Source organism: Callorhinus ursinus, unplaced genomic scaffold (assembly GCF_003265705.2).
Source record: "Callorhinus ursinus isolate GAN/ISIS: 27379988/994484 unplaced genomic scaffold, GSC_fseal_2.0 scaffold35, whole genome shotgun sequence".
Classification (NCBI taxonomy): Eukaryota; Metazoa; Chordata; class Mammalia; order Carnivora; family Otariidae; genus Callorhinus; species Callorhinus ursinus.
Window position 1 is genome coordinate 464,947 of NW_027397097.1, and position 8,040 is coordinate 472,986.

At 39.9% G+C, this 8,040-nt stretch overlaps 1 pseudogene; it reads left to right on the forward strand.

The window, feature by feature from the left end:
* The first annotated feature begins 5,889 nt into the window (after nt 1-5,889).
* On the forward strand, nt 5,890-6,816 carry LOC112806296 (olfactory receptor 51G2-like; annotated as a pseudogene).
* The last annotated feature ends 1,224 nt before the right edge of the window (nt 6,817-8,040 follow it).

Here is an 8,040-nt window from a genome sequence, read left to right on the forward strand (position 1 = left end):
CAGTAATAGTGTTATTATGTATGCCCAAGCAGTAGTTCAATATGAACCAGGTTGGTAATGTATGTTAGGTAAACATAGAATTTATTATGTGTACCTGTTTCCTGATTTGGAGTCTACATACACCAGTCATGTGACAGATGTGTACCCATGTAGCTAGCTTGCTTTAAGAACTCTGGACTCTATAACTCAAGCAGGCTTCCCTGGAGAGAGACATCTTTCATGTGTCCCTGAAGTTTGTGGCTAGAGTGCCCCTTGCAGAAAGAGGAAACATTTGGAAACCTGTATGTGGCCTCTCTTGCCTTCACTATGTACACCAATTTCCTGCTGTTCCTGCACAGTGTTCTTTGCTATATTAAATTTCAGCCATGAGTATAAATTTGTGTTGAGTTGTATAAATGCCTCAGTGAACCACTGAATTAGTGAGTGGTTGTGGTACCCCTAATTTATTCCTCTACCTGATACCCAATTTGGTCTCTACCTCAATTTCTTAGGCCATTCCTGGCCAGCTCCATGCCTACTCTGACCACAGTCTGCATCTTGTATCACTCTCTTTCCACCCTCAAAACAAAATCCAGGACCTTTTCAGATGTCCTCACCAGGAGGATCCTTTTTAATCTCCTTCACCCATTCCTCAGTAAATTTGAAAATTTCACTTTGAGGAGGCTGGGAGGATGGAAGGGGAGAGCAAAAGAGAAAAGTTAGTTGTGTGTTATTGTAACAAAGACCAATCAGTGCAAAATAAATTTGTCTTGGAAGAAATCTATTAATATTTTCGTTCATGAAAATAGTGCTGTAGATATTTCACTCTCACCACCACCCAAGATATGTACAATTTAAGGACAAAAAAACCCTCTGCTGAACTGGGAGGTGGTGTAAGAGGGTTATAATAAGGATTGTATGTCCTGGAGATCTGACTATGATACAAGATGCTTCTGGGGCCAAAATACTAGGGTCTATGTGATGACTTAAGTTCTAAGGGGCTAAAAAGTCTTAGACTGGAAACAGAAGAAAGGAAGCTTGAAGTAGGACTGGCTGTGTATTCTAAGCTAATATTGTACATCATCTGGAGACCTGGCAAACAACACAAAGATTAGCAATAGACTTCTTTGTCTGGCACATGCACATTTGATGCTTCTCTGAGACCCTCTCCACAGGGATGAGGTGTGAGTCTCACCAGGATTGGTTGTGAGCCTCCAGAACCTGCTTTATAAATCTGCTCACTTGGCACTATACTCAAGGCATTGAGCCTCACGAGGCTCCAGCTGCATGACAATCTTGTGTCCCTGCCCTGGGGTCTGGTGAGTGATAGAAGCACCTTGAACGAGGTTAGCTGAAATCCTGTTGTATGCTTACTTGGGATTCAAGTATGGAAGTCAAGAGAAGTCATGGGCTATCTTAGATACAGTTGCAAAATTTGTATTAGGATCTTTGAGACAGGAGGGACATTTCCCAGAGGTATACAGCACCTCTAATCCTCTTATATGATATATTTTATAGTTTTCAGGAAAAATCCCTGGCCCCTTTTTCCTTACCCAACAATCACTCAATTATTTCCCTTAGAGTTTAAGATCAACTGTCTGGTCAAACATCATTTATGAAGACATATATTGATTGGGTAACCCATAAATAACTGATGTAAGAAAGACCAGAGGGAAGAAGAAAGGAAAGGAGGAAGGAAGGAAAGAATGAAGGGAAGAAAGAAGGGAGTGAGGGAAACTGGAAATCTGAACTATGATGTATAATTTTCACACAACATTGTAATAGAGGCAACCCAAAATATTTACTAATAAATCTCCCAGGATGAAGAATTATGTGAAGTTCTTGTCTTAAATGAGATAGTTTAAAGGGCTGATAATATTGAATCTAAGCTACAGGATTTTTAAAAAGCATAAAAGCTCTGCATTCACACTCTTTTTTAAAAGTTTTTATTAAAATTCCAGTTAGTTAACATACAGTGTAATATTAGTTTCAGGTGGGCAATACGGTGATCCAACACTTCTACACAGCACCTGGTGCTCATGACAACAAGTGTCCTCCTTTATCCCCATCACCTATTTAATCCACCCCCTCCACCCACCTCCCCTCTAGTGACCATCAGTTTGCTCTTTCTAGTTAAGAGTCTGTTTCTTGCTTTGCCTTTCTGAAAAACTGACATGATTTAGTTCATGTAGTGTTTCTCAGGGCAGTGCAAATAGCTCCAGGACTCCATTTTTGTGGTGTTAGTGCTTGAAGCAGCATTTACAAGTTTAAAGATCTGTATAGCCGAAGAGCCCCCGGCATTGCTCTGCCAAAGAGCATAGCAGTGTTTCTTAGAAAGTTGTGTATTTTTAAAAAAGGTTTCTGGAATTCAAACTTCCACTATCTTCTACAGATATTAGGCGCTATTCAACAAAATGTCATCTCCACTCAGTTTATAATGATGAGACACTTAGGGAAGAAACTGTGGAGGGTATTGTGTTATATGCAACTAAGGAATCACTGAACATTACATCAAAAAGTAGTGATGGCTATGTTGGCTAATTGAATTTAAATTTTAAAAAGAGAGAGAAAGAAGCAGAACATTGGCTTGCACTGTAAGCCCTGGCCTTTATCCAGAGGTATCCTGCCTTTTACTCCTTGTTAATGCCTGTCATTTTAGCAATTCTTTATGATCAAATCCAGACAGTTTCTAACGTGCACCTCTTCTCCATGGGTAGATGAATGCCTACATTATATAGCTACTCCTTACTAAATATTAAACATACAAAAATCCTTTAGGACTATGGGAGTAAGGGAAATAGCCAGGTGGCTCATTTTATCAGATGAGAATGCAGGCTGGAATGCTTGAACACAGGTACAATCTGGACTGTGAATTACTACGTAAGGGCTTAGAACGCTCTCCAATTTGCACAAAAAGCAGTGCAGAAAGGTACATTTCCTTAATTATGTAAATATCACAATAGAATAGCTTACTTTCTGAGACAGGGAGTTTCACATTCATTTTAGGGGTGCTGCAGACTCAATTTAGTGGGAATTGGACAAGATCACCTAAAAAAATCTTAAAAGTTTCTTTTTTTTTTTTCTGACAAAGCCCAAATAAAGAAGTTAGCATTTTGCTACTCACTTTGTGACCATAGACATTCTGTCAAATGTTCATGTAGGAGGGATAATTCCCCCATCTGCTCACACTCAGCAGTGGAAGACATGAGGAAAAATAGGCAGAGAAGTGTATGCTTCTAACCTCTGCTGGATTAAACACTTAGCTCCATGACTGTGCCTGCTAGAACACTTCTCTCTCTTCTCATTCTGATTACGAAGCTATCTCAAATGAAATGGTGCTCTTTGGATCATTATTCTCTATTAGAATTCGACTTTATATACACCAATATCTCTCTGCAAAGTCCAGTAATGTGCCTGATACATAACAGGTGTTGAATTATGTTGAAAAAAATAGTTCATACTATTCACAAAATGCAGTGTATGTTACTGTCTTCATTCCCTGTTTTCCTGTCTCAGGCAATTCCCCAAATCCCGAGTGTCCCTGATTCTTCCCACCCAGACTTATGTTTTGTGAGGGTCCACTGTCCTTGGAAGATGGAAGTTTGCATTCCTGAGGTGACTGGGTCCCTACACAGCTCAATATACCTATCCCTGGACGGAATTAGACACATAGATTGAATCCACCCCAATTGCCTTAGAGTCTGATTGTAGCAGCCTTTCATTTCTGACATCCCTAGAAGGTAGAGACAAGGTAAAATATTCCAAGGAGCCCTGGAGACTTCTCCTGTCTGTGAATTAATCACCACCTTATCACATATCATATCATGTCTTCCAAATATAAAATTTTCTTCTTTCCCACTCTGGTCATGTTTTAGCTATGGATTTACTATTTTATTCATACCAGTATGTTAAATATTCTCCCAGGAATATTAATGCTGAATCTCAGATGTTTTATTTTGATAAATAATGGTAATTTCTCTGCATTTATGAGAATTTTAGTGTATTACTAGGGGACGGTGCTTTTCCTTTCTTTTGGGAAAATACACTGTGGTTAACAGCTTGTAAGTAAAACTTGCTGAGGCAAGTTGATGGATACAAAGTCTATGCTTTGTAACCAAAGTTCAGAGGGGGTTTTTATTAGAACAAAAAAGGTGATGTCTGGTACTCACCCACCCTCACCTCTCCATAGGTATAAACACACAAAATCCTAGTCCTCCCCTTTCTATTGCAGATCCTTTCTCAAATCTGACGGGGCTGCCTCTGCTTTTTGCCTTCCTCGTAGGTGGTTATCACTCTTTTTCTTCCTCCACAACCTGTCCTATAATTGCCAATATTGATTTACTGTTCAATTACCATGTTGCTTTGATTCCAACGTGTTGTTCACTCTTCACAGAATTTCTTCTCTGGGTTTTCCTTAGATGGATGGTTAGCATGTTGAAAGGGGCCTGTAGGTATCCTTCATGACTTTAGAGGGCAGTGTTATAAGTCATGTTCAAAAGGTAAAACACGTTGAAATCTCTGCTATTGGGAGAATTTTCCTAAGATGTTAGCAAAGAAAATCATCATTCAATGTGAACTTCATGTATGCGCCCACGTTTCTTTTGAACTCTATGTAATCAGATTTCACACTGTATTCCTTTCTTTAATAATTGTCTTTGAACGTACCCACGATCATTCTTTAGAAAAGTGCGTTGTGGGGGTTCAGTCAGTTAAGTGTCTGCCTCTTCGTTTCAGCTGGGGTCATGATCTCAGGATCCTGGGAGCGAGCCTGTGGCCGGCTCTGCGCTCAACTTGGAGTCTTCTTCTCCCTCTCCCTCTGCTCCTCCCCCTGCTTGCTCTCGCTCTCGCTCTCGCTCTCGCTCTGAAATAAATAAGTAAAATCTTTAATTTAAAAAAATGAGTTGTGGAGAGCAGAATGTAGATTCCCAGTCGGGATCTTTTATCTGTCCCAGGGTCCTCCATGAGCGCCTTCACGGATGTGTTCTGTGTTGACCAGGGGATGACTAGAACTTCAAAGCCATAAGTTACATATTGTCTGTATTTTATTACTTAAATTGAGTACACAGTAGGAGCTCAGCATATGTGTGATGCCACTGAGAATATATGTATTTCCAGCTGCAAATATTATCTACACTCCACCTTCTCCTGCTCACACATCTGTCCCAGCTATCCACATTTTTTTCAGAGATTGAGAAGGGATTTAATCCTTCAGATATACACATCAAACCCAAACCTTCCTGGTGTCTTCTTGTCACAGTACTACTTTTTTCTAAATTTAATTTAATTTTATTATGTTACGTTAGTCACCCTACAGTACATCCTTAGTTTTTGGTGCAGTGTTCCATGATTCATTGTTTGCATATAACACCCAGTGCTCCACGCAGAACGTGCCCTCCTCAATACCCACCAGGTACTACTTTTAAATCCCTTTCAGAGCAAAAGATAATATCTGGTAACATCAGAGTTCAGAGTCAGTATCAACTTTATTATACTTGATTTTCTAACTCCCAAGCAGCCATTAAATACGGTTATCCTAATCTAGTTTTCTTTAGAACCCATTTTCTGGTATTCAAACTACCCTAGCTTATGCATCTGTGTCCTGTGCTCTCCCCACAGTTTCCCTTTCCATTTTTCAAACCTTGAAACATCTTCAAATGAGGAAGGAATTTTCTCTGTGTGAAAGGTACAAACAGCCCCCCTGAAAACTAGGGCAAACCTCCAAGAAGAGAGACAGCATTTGTGCTCTAGTGGAACTCTTAAAGGCATGGGATTCAGTGCTGTAAGAAGAAGAGGAGAGTGATACTACTCAGTAGACGTGGGTGCTGTGGGATGAGAAGCTAGGAAAATGCTGTGAAAGAATAATTTTTTGCTTTCTTTGTAATTTTTCCAGGGCAAGCTCTTCTCAAAGTTATGGCAGTTCTTAAAAACAGTAATGCCAGTGGCTTCATCTTCACACTGATGGATCTCCCAAGGACTGGAGGCCACTCATTGCCGGACAGCTGTTCTTATCTGCTCTGTCTATGTTCTCCCTTTGCTGGGCAACATTACCATAATATACATTGTCAAGTCTGTGCCCAGCCTCCACACACCCAGGCACCTCTTCCTGTCTATGCTTTCAGTGGCTGACCTGGGCCTCTCAGCTTCTACGCTGCCTTCAATGGCTGCTGTCTTTCTCCTAGGCCAGAGAAAGGTGGGAGCTACAACCTGCTTTAGGCAACTCTTCTTCATCCATACTTTCTCAGTTATTGAATCAGCTGTGCACTTGGCCATGGCCTTTGACCACTGTGTGGCTATTCGAGAGCCCTTACGTTATGCCACCATTCTCACAATCAAGCACACTGGGGCCTTTGGGCTGGCCATTGTGACCTGTAGTGCTGCTCTCCATCTGCCCCTGCCTGTGCTCCTCGGAAGACTGCAATTTCAGCCTGCAAATGTTCTGTCTCATTCATACTGTGTTCATCCTGATGTCTTAAGGCTAGCCAGTTCTAGGACTCTTGTGAACAGTGGCTTTGGGCTCTTTGTCATGCTCTCCACACTGGGGTTGGATGCTGTACTCATTCACCTCTCCTATGTGCTAATCCTGAGGACAGTATTGAGCATTGCTTCCAACACTGAGCGGCTCAAAGCCTTTAACACTTGCATTTCCCACATCTGTGCTGTATTACTATTTTATACCCCACAGGTCAGCCTGTCGATGACCCATCAGCTCAGGTGTCCATGCTTCTCTTCTATGTGCACTTTCTTGTGCCCCCAATGTTCAACCCAATTGTCTACAGTGTTAAAACCGAAGAGATTCGGGTACGCATTCTGAAGATGCTCCACCCAAGAAAACTCTGAGTCACAGAGATGAAATACTGGTTGTGACAGTCAGCCTGCTGACTGAAGACATCTCAGAGAGGGGGCAGAGTATATGGCTTCCATCTGAGGTATCCATCAATTAGTTATTCAAAAACACTGATTGAAATGTATTGAAATGTGTTTAAACATATGTCATTTAAAACAATGCCTGTTTAATGAGAAAAAACATGTTGCTCATTCGCAAAAATCAGTATCAGCCTGTAAAAGACTCAGATTATTATAGAGGAAATTGACAAGAATTTGAGAGAGTATCATTAACATGTAAAAGCAAGCAGATTAGAAGAGTGGAATTCAAGGGCATCTAAGACATCCTCCAACTGAAAACTAGAGTTGTATTTATAAAATTAAGCTCAAGAGGACCTCATTTGGTATACTTTCTAAAAATTTGGCTAATATGTAAAATCAAAATGTTTTTCTTGTGATTTGCGTAATAACTATAGATGTGAGTTACACTGGAAAACATAAACCAAATGAAATACTTCAAAACTTTTAAATACATTTAAAGAAATAAAGATCTTAATTGGTATAATAAAATGTGTCCCAATGTGACTATTGGGCAGTTCAGTACTTTTTTTAAACTCCATGGTACATGAAGGTGGACACAGCCTCCAATCTTCACCAGCCCTGTGAATGAAGTTAAATTTATTTTTATCATTTCATCCCTTGTATACATAACTGTAGCTTCAAAATTATTAATCCATGCTCCTGTTGGGAACAAATTGACCACCTCAAGTGCAATGTTTGTGTGCTGTTGTGTATCATTAAACTTACAATACCCAGTCAAAATATCATTTTCTGAAGTTACTGAGATCAGCTCCTTTTCCCTTCATGTCCTTCAGTGAGATAGTGTCATATATTTGTAATACAGGTACAATATTTTTTCACAGTCAACCATCTATTATGGGATTTCCCCAACATTTTTTTTCTTTTTTAAATTTACATGAAACAAAGTTCACACTTTGTGGTTTACAGTTCTCAGTTTTGACAAATGGTATAGTCATGTTCAAATAAGCAAGTGAGAGAAAGCTAGAATGTACCCCCATGGGGCTGGATTATGTATACAAACAGATATAACACACATACACACACACACATACACACACATATATGACTGCTTATGTCTATGTTTGTCTTTACATGTGCAAACATATTTGTCATAACTGTTTCAAAGCTCTTTTCCTCTTATTCCAGAATCTCTGTTCA